We start from the raw sequence: 22,678 nt of genomic DNA, 5'->3' as shown, positions 1-22,678 counted from the left end.
CTAGCTGAATTTGCCTTGAATAACCGCAGACAGGAGTCCACTGATAAGTCGCCATTTTTGTGGCGCATATGGTTTTCACCCACAGTTTGGTACTTTTTCTGGGACTGGATCTTCTGGGATGCCAGAAGAGGAAAGATTCTCTTCCACCTTGTCATCTATCTGGCGGATAATCCAAGTTAATTTGGAAAAGATGGGTGAAAGATATAAATGGATGGCTGGTCCAGACCTGTGTGTGGGTGATTCGGTGTGGTTGTCCACTAGAAACATTAAGCTGAAGGTACCATCTTGGAAATTGAGTCCAAGATTTATTGGCCCTTACAAAATCTCAGCGATTGTCAACCTGGTGGCGTTTCGTCTGGATGTTCCGCAGACCTGGAAGATCCATAATGTGTTTCACAGGTCTTTATTAAAGAAATATGTGGAACCTGTGGAACCATCTCCATTGCCACCTCCCCCTGTCCTGGTGGATGGCAATTTGGAGTTTGAAATCTCTAAGATTCTCGACTCAAGTGTTCTTCGGGGTTCCCTCCAGTACCTGGTGCACTGGAAGGGATACGGTCCTGAGGAAAGAATGTGGGTTCCGGCTACTGATGTCAGTGCTAGCCACCTGGTGAGGGCCTTTCACAGGGCACACCCGGATAAAGTTGGACTGGGGTGTCCGGAGGTCACCCGTAGAAGGGGGGGTACTGTCACGCCTTGCCCTGTGAATGTGTGGAGATCTGTCAGACTGGCTGCACATGTCTGACTTCTTGGTTTGTTTTGATTTGGGTTTGAGCTGGATCCACCTTCCCTCAGGTGTACTGGGTTTCATTGTTAGTGAGGCTATTTATCCCTCCTTCCCCCAGTGGCCTGTGTGGGTTATAGTTCTTTCCTGTGAGCTCTTGATTTGTGGTGGATCGTTTGCTTCAGCTCTGCTCAAGATAAGTCCTTTCCTTCATTTCCCTTTGTGTATTTGTCTAGGCCTCTAGGGAGACGCTTGCTTCTTCCTGGTTTGAAGAAGCAGGTTGCCTCTTCCCTTTTCCCTGCTGCTTAGGCTTTGCCCAGGGTGTTCAGATTTAGGCAAGAGAACATGTGCATATCCACCCTAAGGGTATGCACATGGGCACAGCAGTTTAAGGAAAGCTTTTAGGGATCGCTAGGAGGTGACCCTTTACTCCCTAGCTTTTGGGCCTAGTCATTTGTTCTGTTTGTTTTCCCGTGTTTGGTGATTTCCCTGCTTACCTACCTAGCGTGACAAAAAGCCATGGAAATCCATTGAAAAGTTAGTTATCTTTTTCTTGCCATTCTTTACTTAACATGTTAACCATCAAGTTTAGCTAAGCTACATCTGTACTTACCCTTCTGTCACTCCACTGATTCCTCTATCCCGGGATCATTTGACCCCCCCATCTGTCTACAGGATGTTCCTCTGATATCACAACCAGTTATTCTCCTCTTTCTTCCTGTTCAGCTACATCTACATTATGCAGTTGAACAGGAAGAAAGAAGAACACATTTGGTTGTGATGTCAAAGGAAGAGCCTGCAGTCAGTTGGTGGGGTCACACCATCCCAGCGGGGAGTAAAAAATCAGCAGAATGATAGAAAGCTAAGTACTGCTCAAAGTGTCTTCTCTCCACGGGTTAGCTAAAAGAGGCTTTTTAGGCTCAAGGTCAGAGAACTCCTTTAATGTGCAGTTAAGATGATACATCACGTGCCTGCACATAATTGTGATGTTCTCGTATGTGCCACGGCTCTCGAGGAAGGGGGACTACTTTGTGAATACAACTGCTGTAAAGCTTCTATAGCTGTGTCTCTTGCCAGGGAGCCAAAATCAGGAGCACTAAAACAGTGAGTAGTAGCCAGAATATAACAAGAATAAATTATACATACTTGGATAATTTCTGTGCCTTGAAGGAATGTATTGTCAGGTGGTGTGTTCTTATTTTTCTATTTTCTATGTTACTATATATTAAAAAGGAAACTAAATTGTGAAGTTTTTGCAGTAGCAACTGAGCATTTTAAAAAGTTGACACTTCTTGTTCTGAAGAGATCACTTCTCAGCAGTCATATTATTATCATCACAAACAGGATATCATTGAAATGTAACACTTCTAGTATAGACCTGGAGGCAGGTAACACAGAATCCACCATTAATCATAGGTAATGAACATATCTCCCCCTACTTCCTTCATAGTGACATCTACACCTGTTACAAGGTCTGTATAAAAGTCTTTGACAAAAATCAGTTACATGTTTTCTGTATAAGATTTATATGTCTGGGTGCCTGCTGTAAAGCAAATCTCTAATCTCCCATTATTTATTCAGAGCAGCAGAGCAGGCAAAATGATGGCAGGTACTCTGGACTGATATATTTGGTTGTAACAAAGGGCAATATATTTGCTGAAGGGCTGCAGAGCAGTACAATAATGTAGCTGCATTTTAGCAAATAGAGTTAAGGATTTGGTCAGGATTAATGATGTACTGAATGAGTAATACAGGCAAATACTTATCCATCATGCAATACCATCAGAGTGGTGTCTGATTGGCTTCAAATTTATTCTGCAGCAAGACAATGACTCCAAACATACAGCTATTGTCATTAAGCACTATCTTCAGTGTTATGAAGAACAAGGAGTCCTGGAAGTAATTAATAGCCCCAATGAGCCCTGATCTCATCATCATCCTATGTGTCTGGGATTACATGAAGAGACATAAAATTTTGAGAAAGCCTACATTCAGATCTGTGGTTAGTTCTTCAAGATGTTTGGAACAACCTGCCTACCAAGTTCCTTCAAAAAGTGTATACGGTGCTCACACCAAATATTGATTTAATTTTGATTTCTCTTTTGTTCGTTGACTTTGCATTTTGTTGATAAAAATAAACAATAGCCTTTACCTACAACACAAATCTAAGTATTGTAGTCCAATGGCAAGAAGATACTGTATAAAGATAATATAAGTGCTATGCTATACTAAGCTATGAAAAATTAGGGAATAACAGTAGAACATTATTAAATGGATTTTATAAGTTGCTACTACACAAACAAAATTGGAATGGGCCTTTAGCTATCTAGTATGGTATCCCATCCTGATTTTAGCTCTCCACATTGATATGGGGGTCACATATGCTGCTCATCCACCACTTTTTCCACCACCAGAGTAATAATTGGAATGGCGTGAATAAATTGATGTATCTTATCTTGCGTTTCTGCCCTCTAGACCACTCTCTGTTAAAGTAATAGGATTTCAGTTAAACTATCATTGGCATACCTACCATCAAACTGATTTATAGGTGTATACCCCTTGCAGATATCTACAGGTGGCAGTGTCCACTCTTTGGGTGACCTCTATTTTATGATAAAAATAGCATAAATCAAATTCTTGTTAACAAAGTCATACTGAGCTTGGTATTGTGTGGGTTTGCAGCTGAATGTATTATTTGTCTAAGGAAACAGAACAACAAAAAGCAAAACATTGTGTCAAAGGTAATGTCCACCATCTTACAAGAATTCTAAATTTCATGGTGCATTGTACTGCAACCACAATATGGGTTTTAAATGCAGAACTGACAAAAAAACGTCAGTCAAAGGCCCTGGGAAAATAAGAAATTATTCAAATGCTGCCTATGTGTAACCTCATACAATCACTGTTTCTTTCTCAAACCATGCATTTGTGTAGTGGAAACAATTTCAAAGCTCACATTGTGTGCTAAGGTTCAAATATCAGCACAGAAAAGGCACCTTTATGAACTGATAGATAACAGATGTGATGAGACTGGCATTTCTTGTCCCTGAATTGTTTTCTTGATTGCAGACACTCTTCTGTCTAGATGAACCTATAGCTTTTATGTTAACTGCTTCAATACCATGACAGAAGCTAAAGTTTGCAATGAGACAGGTTTTCTTCACTTTGTGAAAATACTATCTACTGTATGTTTAAAAGACCCAAACATGGGACATAATGGAGGAAAATTAAATAAATGCGGATCTTCACATTAAGGCCCCATTCACACGTCCGCAATTTCGTTCCGCATTTTGCAGAACGGAATTGCAGACCCATTCATTTCTATGGGGCAGCACGATGTGCTGGGCGGATCCGGAATTGCGTATCCGCACTTCCGGGTCCGCAATTCCGTTCCCCAAAAAAATGGAACATGTCCTATTAGGCATTTTCTATTAAGTGCCGGCGATGTGTGGTCCGCAAAATGCGGAACGCACATCTCCGATGTCCGTGTTTTGTGGATCCACAAAAAACACACGGACGTGTGAATGGACCCTAAAGAGTAGCCATCACCTGTTATTTCATGGTAGCTTTTTAATGGTTTCTATGGACACATTATACAATAGTATATTGTTATGACATGTACTGTTTATTATACACAGTGCATTAAATGTCTGTAAACACACAAATGTAGATATCACATCTAATGATGTGTGTGCTATAAACATCTTATTTCTCTCTTCATCTTATACACTACTGAACATCACTACAGGCCATAGTCACAAAATGGCAACTAAGGGTACGACCACATGGTTAGATTTTTGCATTGTGTTTTGGAAGCCAAAACCAGGAGTGAATTCAAAAAATAGAAGAAGTATCTTTCCTTTATATTTTCTCTACTTTTATGATCCACTCCTGATTTTGGCTTAAAAAATTACATGCAGATACCTGGCCATGTGGTCGTACCCTAAGCATGTAGAACAAAATGACTATTGCTTTCAGAAGCCATATATTCAGTACCTCACTATTATATCAATAATCTCTTCACTTTTATCCTGATATCTTCCTTCAAGAACAATAAATAGGTTGTCCATTCCTTTACTATTGATGGCCTTCAATATCTGAACTGTGGGGGTACAAAATCCTGCCCTACCAGGATCAGTTGATTGAGTATCTCAATGGGAGCAGTGCTGCAGTAACCACCTCTGTCCACTAAGCGATGGACGAAACTGTGTAGTTCGGACACTGACTTGAGACATTGGAGATACAGTACTATGAAACAGCTGATCTGCGGGAGTGCCAGGTGTCGAACATCCGCTTTAATATTACAGTGGACCCTGAGTCCATAATCTCGAAATAGAATCATGGCATCTGCTGCTGGTGACCAGTCAAACTTACATTTAGCAATATGTAGCACTCGCACAAGAAATATTTGCAGAAAACCTTTCACAATGATGCAAAAGTCATAGTTGATGATCTCAGTATCTTCTGCTCCTGCTATTGCACGGGGTCCTGGAGCTAATAAACTACAGATTTTCTTTAAGGTTTTATGCAAATTATATCATTGCAAAAGGTGCAAGGAAAGTAAGCTTGAAGACCACAACAAAAGGTACGGACAAGGACATATAGCCACACCACAGTATTCAAAGGCCTATGCTGCAGACACAAGCCAGTATGCTCAATGGGATCAGATGCTCCCAAGTCACATAGAGACAAGTTTCATTGTTTTATGATCTTCAATCTGTGGACTGGTCCTGGCTAGCCCAACTCCGTGGTTTTGGATGGATTCTTCTCATAAACCCAATTTCTGTTATTGTCAACATACTGTACAGATATTTTTATAATATTTTTATAAGTTGAAGAATTTCTAATTATAAGTGTTCTTCTTCCAAAGAAATAAAAAACTTCCAGCATTCGGGAACCATGAAAGCGTATTTATCTTAACTGAACAACTTTTTAGGACTTGTACACTTGAACACAGCTTTTCCACCCTGTGTCCACAACTAATAAAGTCACATCTGTTACATTCAATATTTTTTTTCCTTTTATTCTGATACCATCAAATTTCAACCAAGAATAGAGGAATCAGTAAATAATAGACACAGATGATTGTCACAATGAAAAAAAATATTATTGTTTCATTCCAAATTCAGTATTTTATGTTTAATAAATACATAGAACAAAAGGTAAAAAAATTTGAGGCGTAAACAGAAAAATAACACGGGTCAAAGTAAAATAACATAGACCAGCTTGAGAAATATCCTTAAATACTTTTTAAAACTTTCCCTTTTTCAAGGTTTATCTGCAGATATGTTTACTATGAATCTACTTGAATTAAAAATAATAATCTACACTAATAGAAAACTTTCATCCAAATTAGAGTCTGTAGATGATGCAGGCTGTAGATGCAGAAGAGCAGAGGAATTTTAGATGTTATATACTAAGGTCCTTTGCACTGCAATCTGTGACTTTTCCCAGCTCACGCCAGGTCTAAAAAAGGGGAGCGTAATGCCGGTCTGTCTCATTTTACCATTTGTTAAATCTGGTTTAGGCCTCATGCACACGACCGTGCCATTTTTTGCTGTCCGCAAACTGCGGATCCGCAAAAAAACAGAAGTCGTCAGTGTGCCTTCCACAATTTGCAAAATGGAACGGGCGGAACACTGTAGACATGCCTATTCTTGTCCGCAAACGGACAAGATAGGACATGCTATATATTTTTTTCGGGGCCTCGGAACAGAGCAATGGATGCGGACAGCACACTGAGTGCTTCCACTATCTTTTGCGGCCCCATTGAAGCGAATGGGTCCGCATCCGAGCCGCAAAAACTGCGGCTCAGATGCAGACCATAACTACGGTCGTGTGCATGAGGCCTTAGGCATATAACATTTTCTAAATATAAGACAGCTAGTAAGCTGTTTTACATTTAAAAGCAGCATTGGATTTGCCGAAGTTATGTAGAGGCTAGATCCACCACCAACTTTAGGGGATATGAAGAATGGCGTCTAAAATGCCGGACTTAATAAATTACTGCCATAATTTTGATCTGAGTTCATAAAAGTAATGATACTTTTTATCGTGGAGTTTAATAAATATTTTACTCTATCTCTTCCCCATTTATCTAATTAGTGCTCCTCTTTTTTGCAGTCTCATATTTGTATAGAAATGTGTGCTTACAAATGGCTGGAGGCCTGCAGCTCATGTTCCAGTATATAGGATATAGTATAGTATATTGGAGTTACTTTTTGCCTAGTAAAGGCATAAACAATACTTCTTGTATTCTTGTATGGGAACTAATGTAGCAGCCTGCCGTTTATTCACGGAATACTAAGCAAAGTATATCACTAACTAAGCAGGGAAATCTTCAATTTTGTGATGCCTGTTGGCTAATAAACCAAAGTTGAATGTTTCCATTATAAATAAGAATGAGTAGAGATAAGACAAGGTGTTAGTAGTGTGGGCAGCTGCCCAGGGTGCCATTAAGGGGATGAAACACATGGGTCTGCTTTTATTTATTTTTTATCAACCATTGTTTTATTTGTATAACTAACAATGCCAGGGATTGGTCGGCAAAGAATTCACATAGAACAATGTAATGCATGATGGCCCATACAACAAATATGGTGAACTTCAGATATGAGTTGAAGGGGTAGATTCTGAAACCATAATCTGAGGCGCAAGCAGAGCTTGACCTACTGTCACGAGGGTGCTCAAGAGCCACGCCTGACTCCGTTATACCCGGGGTCAGGAAGTCGCAGCGGTGTGGCTGCGCGCTCTATGTAGAAACATAGTGCTGTTTCTTTATGAGTAGCTTTCTGGGTTTGCCTTGCAACCCTTTTGGCTTCACTCAGGGATCTGTAGCTCCTTCTCCTCAGCTGTTTCTTGTCCAGCACTCTCAACCTCCTTATATTCCCATCTCCCACTTCTCTGGTTGACAGATATAGAGCTTCCTGCCTGGACTTCTATACTGACCCACTGGAGCTGTGTAACTGTGTTCCCTGGTTGTTGTTCCAGAGTGTTACCCTCCAGATCCCTGTGGGCCTTGGTGGTCTGCTGTTGTCGCCCACACTGGGATTACTATGTTTTGTCTGTATTGTCTGTCCTCTCCTTGGTGTTTTTCCTTTAGTGTCAGTGGTGCGGACTAGTGATCCCACCGCCCCGTTCACTACACAGGGCTCATCTTAGGGAAAGCCAGGATTTAGGCACGTGATCGGGCGTACGGGGTGAGGACCCGTCTAGGGACGTCAGGGCCAGTCAGGTGCCAGCCGCAAGGTGAGTCAGGGGTCACCACCTTTCCTTCTCACCTTGGACAGGGCCTTCCCATTTCCCTCCCTTTTGCGTGACGCCGGTCATTACACCTACGTTTGAAGACAAGTGATTGCATATGCATATATAGCTGCTAACCAGTAGAATTATAAGTGAACCAGAATATTTCTTTTAAAAAGTAAAGTTCTGTGAGCCATTTTAAAAACTGTGAAGGTCAATCTCATAATATGTTCTTGAAGAGGTTGCTCATAAGTAGAGTCGTTAGCAATAGCACACTGCTGTTGCAAAGTTTTCTTGGTCTTGTATGGAGTTTTAAGTGTACCTTTTTGTTTCTAAGACAACTGTTGGCTTTATTAGTTTGTAACCATGCTAATTTATTAGACATAGAAGAAGTCAGGTAGGCTAGAGCCAAAATGGTAGTAGAATGAAAAAAGTAATAAGACAAAAGTGAACTTCAATGACATAAGGTGTTAAAGAGACACAAAGAAAGGAAGGCAGAGACAATCTAGTAAAGCTATAGATTTTATTTTGTATATTTTTTTTACAGAACTGTTAAAGTATTGAATAGCATACAAATAGATACTTAACTTGCTGGTTTATACCTAATAAAATTCCATTGAATGATGTGCTAATTTATTGTGATATATTTATAATGAAGCATGTACTATATTCTCCATACCACAAAAATGTTCTGCTTTTATACTCTACATCTGCAAACACATGAGAGAACTTCTCATTGGCAGAAACAACTTACTATTATCTAGGAAAAGCCTAACATACCTCGAAGTGCAAGGAAGGATGGAGGCCACCAGAGTTAACCACTTGTAATGAGATGCAACAACAATATACTGTAGTCAAAAGCCTCACTGTGGCACAGTCTTCAACATGTCTGCTGTAACAACGTAAATATGCTGCCTATATAAATGTCACATTCACACTGCATATTGGCTTGCCTATTAATGCACTAATGCTCAAACTTTAATGGTATAAGAAAAGATAAATGTGAGCATTGAATGCTGGGTTGTTTTTGGAACTCTTTCGCAACACTATTAGGTCCATGGCCATTGCATTTTCCATGCTCATGGCCCCCATTTTAGATGATGACTTTTCACAATGTATTTCATGGCTTCCATCCCTACATGAGACATTATTACTATCACATAGGAATAAAAAGCCATAAAACACCACAGTGAATTTATCTCGATCGGATGCAATACTTATTTTCTTCACATGATTTCACATCTATTTCAAAACTAACCAATAATTTCATGCTACATTACGGAACATTTTAAACTGTATTTCAGTGACAAGATGCACACTGAAACTGTTACATCAAAAATTAAGGCTGCAACTGTCAAGGAATTTTTTTTTTTGTGAAAGACACAAACGATACAATAAAACGGCTTAATCCACTAAATGTAACACAACACCAGGGACAGCTAAACTGACAAGACAACAGCTAACATGCACCAAAGTAATGTGGCAGATCTTGGAAGAAACCAAGGAGTTTATTAAAGCCAACAAACACCATCCCAAAACACATAAAACTTCACAAGACATCTGGATCAATCTGCTCAAACAATAATAGAGACCCCTCTCAACATAGATCTTGAACAAATAAACTTGACTCTCTCTAACTGTTATGAGACATGCATTCGCTGTATGTGAGACCCAAGCAGACAATTTGATAACAGTTACACTTCATAACACAAACTATACACAGCATCCAACATTATGATATTGGGTCATAAAACATGCTTAGTGTATCTTTCATTCTACACAGAACAACAGAGCACAGGTATCATTGCACAAAAAAGATGGAGAAAACTGATGGTCTGACAGTATACATTAAGTACATGCAGAGATAGAACACTAGCTATAGTTATGATTATGCAGCTAGCATTGTTAAATATAGACTATAGTTTATTACATACTTAACAGAAAAGAGGAATGAATTACCTCTGTTACTATCCTTACTTACCTGCTAGATCCTGGTTCACCACCTGGTAGTTTAACTTTAATAAATAAGAACAAGGAAGTGGTAAATGAAGATGACATAGATAAATGAATGTGCCCATATTTTAAGTACATTGTATAAAGTCTAGAAAAAAAAAATCTAGAAAAAAAACTGGGCACTTTCAGGATGCTGGCACCATCTTGTAATTTATTAAATATATAATAAAATGATATAGTGATTGTAAATAAATAAGTGGATAAGTAATAAAAATAAGTAAAATGGACAACAAGTGCAATAAACATTCAACCTAAAATATGGTGGCTAATATGTTCAGAATAGATGGCAGCAATTAATCAAATAGCAGCATATAAACACCAATATTAGGATAGCAGCATGTAACACCAATATTAGAATAGTACTTGACCCCTAATGAGACTTCAAACAGAATCCAGTCCATACATCAATATGTCTGCTTGTATGGATGTAGCGATACTATAACTGTATCGAGATGGTGCGATCCCAATATAATGCAAAATTTGTAGGATGATCGCACTTCACTTATTGCTGACTTAAAATACTGTAATGATATCTTATTGCAGTTTTGCAGATCTTTTGTTCCACAATAGTAAGAACCGCTTGAAGTGGTGTCCCGCTCTATTGGAGTAACCGCGGCGTCCCGCTGAACTCCTCTACTGTCAGTTTAAATGTTATGATATATGTCGCTCTGGACGAAGGTTGGTATGGACCGATATCTTAGAGGTAATGTCCGTCTGATCTCCCACGTTGGCAGTGTTGTTTGACACGTGAGGGCCTTCCTTATGGTATCGGGTAAAGCGCTGTAACTTTCCACTTTCCACTGACGCGGCCGACGGTGGTGTACCACTGAGGAAGGGGTCATAGATACCCCGAAACGCGTCTGGTGAGAGAGGACCCCATACTTGTAATCATTCAAGAAGCCACACGAATACCCTGTGCCTAAATCCCCATTGCAGAACCATTCGCCGCGTGAGTGGAAAGTGGAAAGTTACAGAGCTTGACCCTATACCATAAGGAAGGGCCACACGTGTCAAACAACACTGCCAACGTGGGAGATCAGACGGACTTTACCTGTAAGATATCAGTCCATACCAACCTTTGTCCAGAGCGACATTAGGGTGGAAGCGAGACACACGGTAGGATCATTCCAAGTTATGCCGGCATACACCTATAACATTTAAACTGACAGTAGAGGAGTTCAGCGGGACGCCGCAGTTACTCCAATAGAGCGGGACACCACTTCAAGCGGTTCTCACCGTTGTGGAACAAAAGATCTGCAAAACTGCAATAAGATATCATTACAGTATTTTAAGTTAGCAATAAGTGAAGTGCGATTATCCTACAAATTTAGCATTATATTGGGATCGCACCATCTCGATACAGTTATAGTATCGCTACATCCATACCAGCAGACATATTGATGTATGGACTGGATTCTGTTTGAAGTCTCATTAGGGGTCAAGTACTATTCCAATATTGGTGTTACATGCTGCTATCCTAATATTGGTGTTTATATGCTGCTATTTGATTGATTGCTGCTATCTATTCTGAACATATTAGCCACCATATTTTAGGTTGAATGCTTATTGCACTTGTTGTCCATTTTACTTATTTTTATTACTTATCCACTTATTTATTTACAATCACTATATCATTTTATTATATATTTATTAAATTACAAGATGGTTCCAGCATCCTGAGAGTGCCCAGTTTTTTTTCTTAATTTTACCTACACAATTTAAGTGGACAGGGTGAGTCCTCTTTACTGTGAGCACCTCTATTGGCCAGAGTTGGTCCTGTGCGCCACATACGTCCTTACATTGTATAAAGTATGTTCTCTTGAGGTGTAGTGTCTTGGCCGAGATTAAAAGGAGAGAGGGTAAAAAAATTCTGCAAGGCATTTCTGGCAATGGCTTATCTTCCCTGAGAACAAACGATCAGCCATGTTGAAATCCAACAGCTCAACCTATCTTTTTCTTTACATCTGCTATCGAGTGAGAGTTGGGAGGACCCATACACATTAAATGGTTGTCCAATTCCACCGGCAGGTTTGATCAACATTAATCCAAACAATATGGAAAGTGTTAAGCACTATACTATGGGATCACATCCTGATAATACCAAAATTCTATTAAAACCAAACAAAACTAAATGTGCAATTTCCACTAGCAAAAAGCAGTATTAATGTAATAACATGTACTTTCATGTGAAAAAGAACAAGCTTTTTGATAACTTGTTATGGAGATATCTCATGGCATATTCTAAATTCATAGTTTCCTTCTATAATGTTACATGTTGCCAATCAACATGCATGACTTAACCATTGGCAGGAAGTGTCAGCAATCATTTTGAAAGGACTAAATATAATTAAATGTAACCTAAGCAAAAACTATGTATATTCACCTCATGAAGCCACTTCTCAACTAGGCCCTTGGCATTCGATGGAATTATTTTCATCACCAGCTCAACTTTCTCATTTTCTGATGATTCCATGTGAGTAATTTCTTTCTTCGTATTAAATGTAAGTTTAGCAATTTCTTCAAAGCATTTCTTAAGGTGTGGCTGAACTCTAAGTGGATCCTTGGCCTCAGAGAGAATTTCTAGCAGTTCATCATTGGATAGGAAGAAAAATCTGGTAAGGTGTTAAAGGACAGGAAAAATAAGTAACCTGAGTGACAAGCGAACAAACATTTCATACAAACATGCATAGCTGACAAAGAAAATGCACTGTTTACCTTGGAAAGAATAGCCTTTTCTTCTCCAAATATTCACTCAGGCCTTTCTGAATGTCATCCAACAGTAATTCTGCTTCCTTCAACTTATCCTGCATCTGGGGCAGTGAGATAACCCTCATGACGTTTGCCTCCTTCATAGACTCGCTCATTATTAGCCTCCTGGTGAGCAAGATAGAACATAGTGAATGTAATAACCATACAGACTTTCTTTCATATTGAAAATCCCCTTATTTCAAAATAAGGGGTGATCTTTTCATTCTCTATACCTTTAAATACGACTGCAACTTTCATAGCTTTTTACAAAAACGCAGCTGCTTCTCAAGTTTTAGATAAATACAAAGTGCCAGCTAGTAATTCTACTGAGGTTGAATGCATTATTCTCTAATGCACTTTGGTGAGGGGCTTTTCATTTTTAACTACATTGGACAAGGAAAGTCCTCCGTCCATCTAATTATGACTGAGCTTTGTTCAGTACCATTAACTCAAAATGCTGGATTGATCCCATTCTATTATTTGCTCTAACCAGTTCAATAAATCAACACTGCTTTCTTTTCCTTGGGAAATGAGAGAGCTCATTAGGAGGACTGTGTGGGTATTAATGATGTCAAATGAAACTAAATAAGACTAATGTAAAGAAAACAACAAATAGTTACTAAGAATGAGATCTACTGTTCTTCCAAGCCATGTCTAGCACATGGATTTATAGAGATCAAAAGAAAATGTTATGTGGAACACAGCCTTGGAAGAAGCTTTTTAATAAAGTTTGAGGAGCTTGATTTTATACTAAATGTTAGTATAATAAAAGCCATTTTAAGGGGTCATTTATCAAACTGGTGTAAAGTCGAACTGGCTTAATTGTCCATAGCAACCAATCAGATTCCTCCTTTCATTTTGGACAGCTCCTTTGGAAAATAAATGGAGGAATCTGATTGGTTGCTATGGGCAACTAAGCCAGTTCGACTTTACACCAGTTTGATAAATAACCCCCTTAATCTTTAATGGTGGAAGTAGTCTATGTCTCTGCACATTCTCACAGGAGGTCTGGCACTTGGTGTGGCTGGAGGCTGCATTCTGTTCCATATGGTCCTTCTCTGAATGACTATGTACATCTGAAGCTAACTTTTAATCAGCAAAGATTTTTGTTTGCCAGATGGATGGAGGCACTGGGGGACATTTATGAGAACCAGTCCTAAAGAAAACTGGCTAAGTTGCCCCGTAGCAAACAATCAGTAGTGATGAGCGGCAGGGGCAATATTCGAATTCGCGATATTTCGCAAATATGTGGTAGAATATTCATTATATATTCGTGAATATTCATATTCGAGATTAAATCTGCAATGTAAAAATCACGGAAGATTATTTTCGTGATTCCGAAAAATCTGCAATGTAAAAATTGCGTACTGCGAAGTGGGTCAAAAACAAATATATAGCACTATAGAATAAGTGCTATATATTCGTATTTTAGAATATTCGTCATTTTTTTCCATCTGAAGTCATGATTCCTCCCTGCTTAAGTTGCTTGTTGGCCAATGACTCATTGGCCCACAAGCAAGAAGCAGGGAGGAATCATGTTTTCAGATGGAAAAAAAAATTAAGAATATTCAATATAACGAATATATATATTCGAAATATTCGCTAATTCTCGAGGTTGCGATATTCGCGATAAATATTCGTAATTCGAATATTCACGCTCAACACTACCAATCAGATAGATCCTTTCATATTCCACATGGGCTTTGAAAAATGAAACGTGGAATATGATTGGTTGCTATAGCCAACTAAGTCTACTTTCACACTCACGTTTTGGCTTTCCGTTTGTGAGATCTATTCAGTTTGCCTTCTAATGCATTCTGAATAAAAAAGTTTATAAAAATAAATAAATAAGCCTCAAAAGTACGTTGCTTGGTGGTGTCCACTCAGAATACATCAGCTTGCATCAGTTCAGTCTCCATTCCGCTTTGGAGACGGACATCAAAACGCTGCTTGCAGCATTTTGGTGTCCGTCTGATGAAACTGAGCCAAACGGATCCGTTCTGACACACAATGTAAGTCAACCGGGAGGGATCCATTTTCAGTGACACAATCTGGCACAATAGAAAATGGATCGGTCCACCATTGACTTTCAATGGTGTTCAAGACATATCCGTTGTTCAATTGTGTTCAAGATGCATAATAGAATTGCTTATCTATTAAACAAGGTGAACACACCAATAACAGTTTAGGCTACTTTAACACTGCCATTTGGTGCGGATACGTCATGGATCTGCACAGACGGATCCGCACTGATAATACAACCGCATGCATCCGTTCAGAACGGATCAGTTTGTATTATCTTTAACATTGCCAACATGGATCCGTCTTGAACACCATTGAAAGTGAATGGGGGACGGAACCGTTTTCTATTGTGACATATTGTGTCAGTGAAAACGGATCCATCCCCATTGACTTGCATTGTGTGTCAGGACGGATCAGTTTGGCTCAGTTTCGTCAAACGGACACCAAAACACTGCAAGCAGCGTTTTGGTGTCCGTCTCCAAAGCATAATGGAGGCGGAACAGAGCCAAACTGAGCCAAACTGATGCATTCCGAGCGGATCCTTATCCATTCAGAATGCATTAGGGCAAAACTGATCCGTATTGGACCGCTTGTGAGAGCCCTGAACGGATCTCACCAAAACGCCAGTGTGAAAGTGGCCTAAATTAGACAGAGTATTCACCCCAATTCAGTGGGTAAAAACTTTCCTTACACTGTCCGTGTACTGTCCCTGCACTGTCCCTATCCAATATTCCACAATTAAAAGCTTTTGGCAACCCTGTCCCTAGCGCTTGTCACGTCTCTCCCTATGTTCAACTCACAGTGAAATGGTGGAGACCGTGTGGGATGAGGCGTTTAAAAGGTTGTGACATCACAGGGGCTGGCTAGCTGCTGATTGGCAGTCTGCACTCTACATGTCACTATGGGTGATCTCACACTCTCAGGCTTCTTACTTTCACTTTGTAACACGTTTAGCCACCATTTTAGGAAAATAAATAAAGCGCAATGAAATTCAGATTCACGGCGAATCAAGTTTTTCCTAAAGTTCGGATCGTATTCCACTTTGGATTCTTCAATTCGCTCAACACTAGCAGACATAACAAAAATGCCACAGACGAAGAACAATGCTGAAGGATGTCAGGACGAAATATCTGTAAGATTTAACACAGATCTAACTATGTTTACATAATTAATATATACCATCTCCTTAATTAATAAACAAAGTGTCCATCTCACCTCCATATTTCACACGAGCCATGTTCAGAAAATGCCAGGAGTTATGGCAAAAATCATACAAAAATAGAGCACCATTGCCAATGAATAAAAACATCTTCCTTTATTAATCCCCAATAACAGTAGAACATCCAACAGGAAACATAGGAAGGACAGTTTACGCATTTCATAATATAACCTTGCTCATTAAGTCATATGCTGTGCTTGCTATGTTCCCTATTGGATTTTTTTTTCTTGTGGATTAATAAAGGAAGATGTTTTTATCAATTGCCAATAATTGTAGAATTTTTCAGATTTTTTTATGATCCTCCACCCCTTAATGTCCCCATCATATATATCATAGGTACAGTTTTGTACGTGATATACACATTGGTTATATTTAACTTAATGCAGCCATCATCCATAGTATTGCTGGCCATACATATTAATGTCAGCCCGAACCTGCTAGTTTTGCCAGGACTGCATTGGGGCCTCTTGACTCTTCCCATGTGCAGAAAATTGGGCTAGATTTCAACATGCCTGACAGTATTGTTCTTGGGGAGATAAGACACTGCCAGAGGTGTCTGACAGCAGTTTGCTCTATAGTCCTATATGTACACATGCATGCTTGCCTGAGCCAAGAGAGATAGTTGGCCAACGGCTATCTAAAATATAAACTTAAGACTATACTAGACCAAAAGCTATCTCTTGGACATGCAACTTTATAGAAAAAGTGTACACAATAGTTGAAGCAGAAATATAAATATAAAAGTCATGAACATGCTCTTAAGAAACTTTTATTTTATTTTATTTGATCACCAGAGGTTGAATAGCAAATCATATTAATAATAATAATAATAATAATAATAATAATAATAAAAATAATTAAATCCATAGTTCATGTTTAATAATTAATAGCATTAGTGCACTAGAAAGAATAAAGTTATTAAAAATTTATAGTGGTAACTAATAGTACTTGTCATATCAAATGCTGTATATTGGATTTAAATCCACAGCCTTAACCTCAAGGTGAATGTCCTTCCCACATAAAAGCAGCAGTGCTGAGAAAACCAATTACTAGTTCCTATCCATGCTTTCAACTAGGTAGATTTATTTCCTAAAACTTAGAAGTCATAAGGTGAAAATCCTCCCATGCAAATTATTTCTTGAAAATTTTATTAAATGCTGGCTGAGACAAATATGGACTACAATAACATCAGCTGCTTAAAATTCATGACTTCAAAGGTTTCCCACATAAAGAAAGTCTTCTAACAGAAAATTAATGACTTTGGCGTGTGATGTCTTTTACTAGCATCAGTAGAAACAGAATAATTATGAAATAAAGGAGGATTTAGAACAAAAAAGAGGTATAAAAGACCAAAGTAAAAATGCCACTAAGGAACCAGGAAAGAGAAAAAAAATAATCAAGTAGATAAAAGGAGATTTAGGACCGTGCCATATTTCTGTAGTGCCAAGGATATACATACAGGGGGTCACGTTACCATGGACATTTAGTTTATTTCTGTAGCAGGAATATGCAATTGCTGTAATTTATTTTGTTGTTGATAATACAAGTAAAAATTACATTACGAATGGTTACAAAATGACAGTGAATCTGTCTGATTCCCATTATGGAAAACAAAACTTTTCGAGAATTACTGATTTCAACTAAATACCACATCACCTGGTACATATCAGTATAGCATAGGAGAAGATGTTTCCAGAAAAGAAAGAACTGACTATTATATAACAACATAACCTCAAATAATCATTAATAATACCACAAAGACTCCAGATAGTAATATCATGCAAACAGCCTAATGTAAATTATCTATTAATCCATTAAATGAATGCCTGGAGTGTTCCCAATGGCCATTGCTTACAATATCATGTGGTATACTAATTTACAGTCCTTTATTTGACAAAGATTATATAACTATTGCTATTGTTTGATTTGCCTGGTACAGATATATTGAAAGCTAGTCATACACCAGTCATCAACTTAACGTATATTGGGGACTTCCATCTTGCTTCTTTTGGCAAATGTTGGGCAGATATGGAATAGGCTGTTGGAATTCAACATGCCTAAACCTTTTGCCTTCAGGGAAGATAAATCATCATTGTTGATGCTGTCTGGCAGTGGTTTTGTCCTGTGTGTCTTTTCAGGCAAGTGTGTATGTGTATGGGTGGCCTGGGGAGATAGAAAACCAAAATAAGCCTCCCCACCCCACCTACTATTGGTCATTTATAATACTGGGCTTTTATGCAATGGAAAAAGGGCCTATGGCACAATTGAGGGACCAGGACTGAGATGGGACTGCTACTTCTGAATCCCACCTATAGCTGCACCCCTGTTATGCTGTGGCCATGGGGTATTTTATCCATGTAAATTGATATTCATGCTTATTTATCAACACAGCAACAACTTACCAGTTCCTATCAGCGATTTCAATTTTTTTTCCTTCTACTGGTATTTGACTGCGTATATCTTCTGATCCAAAAACTGGTTCCAGATATCACCAAGCCATCTGGACTGTGAGCCAAAATTCTAGAATCTCTTGAAGGAGCCGCTGAATGAAAAATAGCATGTAAAAATCAAGTTATTTTTAGAAATGCTAATGGGACCTCAGACAGATGTCTGAAACAAATCTCTGTATGATTATAGGAGCAAACTGCTACTTTCTCACATATTCACTGCAATCACATATTCTAGTTGGGTTAAGAGATGCCTTCTCAACTCCTGTTTTCTGTTCTACTTAGTGAAGCACAGTGAAGAATGAGCCAGCACAGCTGTCTCTTTGTGTGTCTCACTTGGATGAGTCACTCTCTTACTAGGGGATTGTGTCTATTGCATTTAACCTCACATAATAAAACTAAAGTGAAATCAATGTAACATAGTGAAGGTTATACTTTTTCTACCCATCTTAATACTTTACAGATTGCTGATGGCAGAGTAAAAAAGTTTGATATAATGAAAGTCAGTAAAGCGTGATTCGTATTGGATGGTAAAATCTGAGAAGTGGGTTGGAGAAGAAATCTAAAAGCTAATAAAATTCAACAAGAGCTTCTTGGAAAGAAAAAATACCATCTTAGCCTCCCATGTTAATATTTCTTTTTCGAAAGGTGTAATAAATGGAGAGACTTTCATGGTTGTGGTTTTCACATTGTGATCTACCAGTAACACCTTTAAAAAAAATGCACAAGTGTAAAAATAAAGCAGAGAAGTATTCAGCATTAAATGAAATCTAAGGCAAAAGAATAGAAACATTATTGGTATTGAAGAGTCAAACTTCAAGTCAACCATCAACAGATTGAACCTTTTACTTCTGGTTCGAAGGATATTCACCTGATAACCAAATGGAATTTGATAAGGTCACAGTAAAAAGACCACACAAAGTAATTTCTGTATAGTTTCAAGGTGTCACCATAACGAGACACATATTCATTTTAAAAGGGTTTATGTTTCAGCACTCCTATCTTGTCGACTGCCACATATATAAGGAAGAAAGATAGGTTTAATGGTTAAAAGAAGGCTCCAGTCAAAACCAAAAGAAAAATTTAAATTATATAGTTTTTCTTAAGAATAAGATTGACAATTCGTTACTTTTTGCTTTAGTGGTGACATTGACCACTTTGAATTTGCATGTCAGAAACTAAAGGTTTTTGCTAGTACAGCACGGTTTCTACATTATAAGCAGAGGGAACATATATTTTTGTCTAAGTTCTCATTTGATTATATAAGATTTGAAAATATGCTACAAATCTCTACTCTTTAGTTTTTAACCCTATGATAGTCAGTATTCTACATTTCTGCTCATGTAGTCAAAGCCTAAACCGTTTGTGCAGCATTAGACAAAATGGGTCTACTTTTTCCTTCCAAGACAGCTGCTCTTCCATATAATGTCTCCAGAATTCAACCTCATTCCCTTCACTATAGGTGGGATAAAAAGTATACCAGGAACAGTCTATGGACAAGAGTGGCACTATTTCTGGATAACAAAACTCTTTTTTCCATTCCTGGACAACCTCTTTTCAACAAATACCTTATGGAGGTACTTAAAGCCTAAGTTCCATGACCAAAAAAAACATGTTTTAGAGGTGGTATACTATGTAACATGATTGCGGCCTTTTTCCTGTGTGATGCCCTATTCTGATCCAAATGATGTCCTTGCATCTGCACCTGCCATTAAAATGACATCATTTTATGTCTCAGTAACTATAGAGTCTGGTCTCCTAACAAAGTTAACAGTGGTGGTCACAGAAACTCCTGGTTCTGGGCTAAATTAGTTAGATGCATATTACTAGATGAAAGACAAATAAGTAGAAAAAAGTGGCTATGTACATAGATCTAGGAATTTTGATACAATTAATAAAGAGCAGAGTTTGTAATGGAATTATTTTTAGTGTTTTATTTAATATTCAAGTTTATAGGTTCTAAGAAAGCCAATAAAATCTTATTTGTGATGTTACACTATAATCTCTCAACAGAATATAGTATGAAGGTGATATATTGTGAAAGGTCCAATAGATATTAATCAGATTTGTTGGTTGCTTTCTGTTTATTGGATTTCGTGAGCTGAAGACTAAAATATAATAATATATATATAAGTTCACATTACAGAGCAAATATTGTTTAAAAAGTAATCACAAGTGGCTGCTCGTATAATGAAAATAAAGCAAAAATGTAAAAATCTAAGTGAGATATTGCATTTCCTTTACATCTGTATTCCAGAACATCAGAAAGACCTGATATACATGGTTAAGTCACATTATTATAAACCTAACTAATATCCAGAGTAACCACTGTGTGCAGCATCGACAGCAGCTAGACGCACCGGGATTAACTCAATGAGGTCCTAGTAGGTTGTCACAGGTATATTGAGCCATGCTGACTACAGTGCATACCATAGCAGCAGTAGGGTGCATGCAGGAGGATCCATAGAGAGAACATGACAATCAAGGTGATCACACAGATTCTCAATTGGTTTCAAGTCTGGGGAATTAGGAGGCCCAAGGTAGTATTTGGAATTCTTGATAATGCTCTTCCAACTAATGTTGGAAATTTCTAACCATGTAACGTGTTGCATTGCCTTGCTGGAAGATCCCATTTGGGAAACCAATCAGCATGAATGGGTGTATGTGATCTGCAATGATAGATCCATAGCCAAATCAGTTGAGAGTTCCTTCCACATTGATGAGTGGGCCCAGAGAATGCCATTAAAACATTCCTCAGACCATAACGCTGTCACCATCAGCTTGTGTTTTTATAGCAATGGTTCTAGGGTGTTTGTTTTCATCTGACATGCCAACGTCCATCAGTTCCATACAGCAGAAAACAGGACTCATTGGAGAAGGCAACCTATTGCCAATCAGAATATGTCCAATCCTGATACTATCGTGAAAATTTAAGCCTTTTCTGCAGACGCAACTTCATAGGCAGAGGAGCAGGGACCATCCATCTGCTTTTGAGCCCCCTATGCACTGAGATTAACTGAGTTGTTGACACACGTCTGATAGCCACCTTGTTCATTTTGGTAATGAACTGCTCTGCTATAGTGTGTCAATCTGCCTTCACACACCTTGGCATTTGATGCTTATCTCTCACATCAATGGCAAGTGGTGCTCCACAGTTTCCACATCTTGCAATGGTGCCATTTGTCCACTCACAATACACTTTCACCACACCAAGACATGAACAGTAAACTGCGCAGTTTCAGCAATACTGCCATCCTTGGCCCGAAAGCCAATAATCGTCCCATTTTGCAACTCTGATAAATCGGCCCTTTTACCTATGGAAGCAACAAGGGATATGTGTTCAGACAGCCTATAGCACAACTTATATACCCTCCAAGCCAGATCATGACACTTGACTTCCTTCATGACGCTGCCGACTTCGCAAGTAGGAAGTGGTCATAATAATGTGACTTGACTGTGTATTTTGCTATGAACAGTGTACAGTAGTCAATAACATGTCAATATGACAATGATTTTATTTTATTTTTTGTGTGGGAGGAAACCACGGAAACACAGGGATAGCATATAAACTCTATGCAGATGTTGCCTCTGATCGGACTTTAACTATGGACCCCAGAGCTACAAGGCACTACTAAGCCACCGTGCTACTCAAGGGAAATATTTCCTTTTATAAGGGATATCAATTTAATAATAAAATCTTAGCAGCATTAATTCAACCATATATATTGTTCATTCTCTATTCTTCTAGCTGCAAACATGACATTTTGAATTATGACTATGTGACTATTTCAACCAGAGAGTCTATGGGTGTAGTTTTATAGAGTGAGCATCAAGCAATGCGACAAATTGAATAACTTGTTTGTTGTAATTGCATAAAATTTTCTTAATTACCTGCAATAAATAGTTTGAAAATGATTACTTTAGAGCACCTTCTCAGGAAAACAGGAATTCAACCCATTTATGGTGACGATAGTGGACTAAACCTAATGAATAATACCCCATATGAAGATACATGGATTTCATAAATCCATTAAATAATACAGGACCATGGCCCTAGGACTTCTCCTGGGTATTCAAGTTTGTTTTCCAACAATTTATCTTTTTTAAATATTGCCTAGCAGCACTTCTCCTATATATATATATATATATATATATATATATAGTTGCATTGTAACATTTGTAACATACATCCCTTATTTCAACTACCAAGAGCATAAGAATATAAAATCAAGATTTTCACCTGGATGTCATCCACAGCTGCTA

Source organism: Bufo bufo, chromosome 1, assembly GCF_905171765.1.
Source record: "Bufo bufo chromosome 1, aBufBuf1.1, whole genome shotgun sequence".
In the NCBI taxonomy this organism is placed as follows: domain Eukaryota; kingdom Metazoa; phylum Chordata; class Amphibia; order Anura; family Bufonidae; genus Bufo; species Bufo bufo.
The sequence above is the reverse complement of the archived record's forward strand: the minus strand, read 5'-3'. Positions refer to the sequence as shown.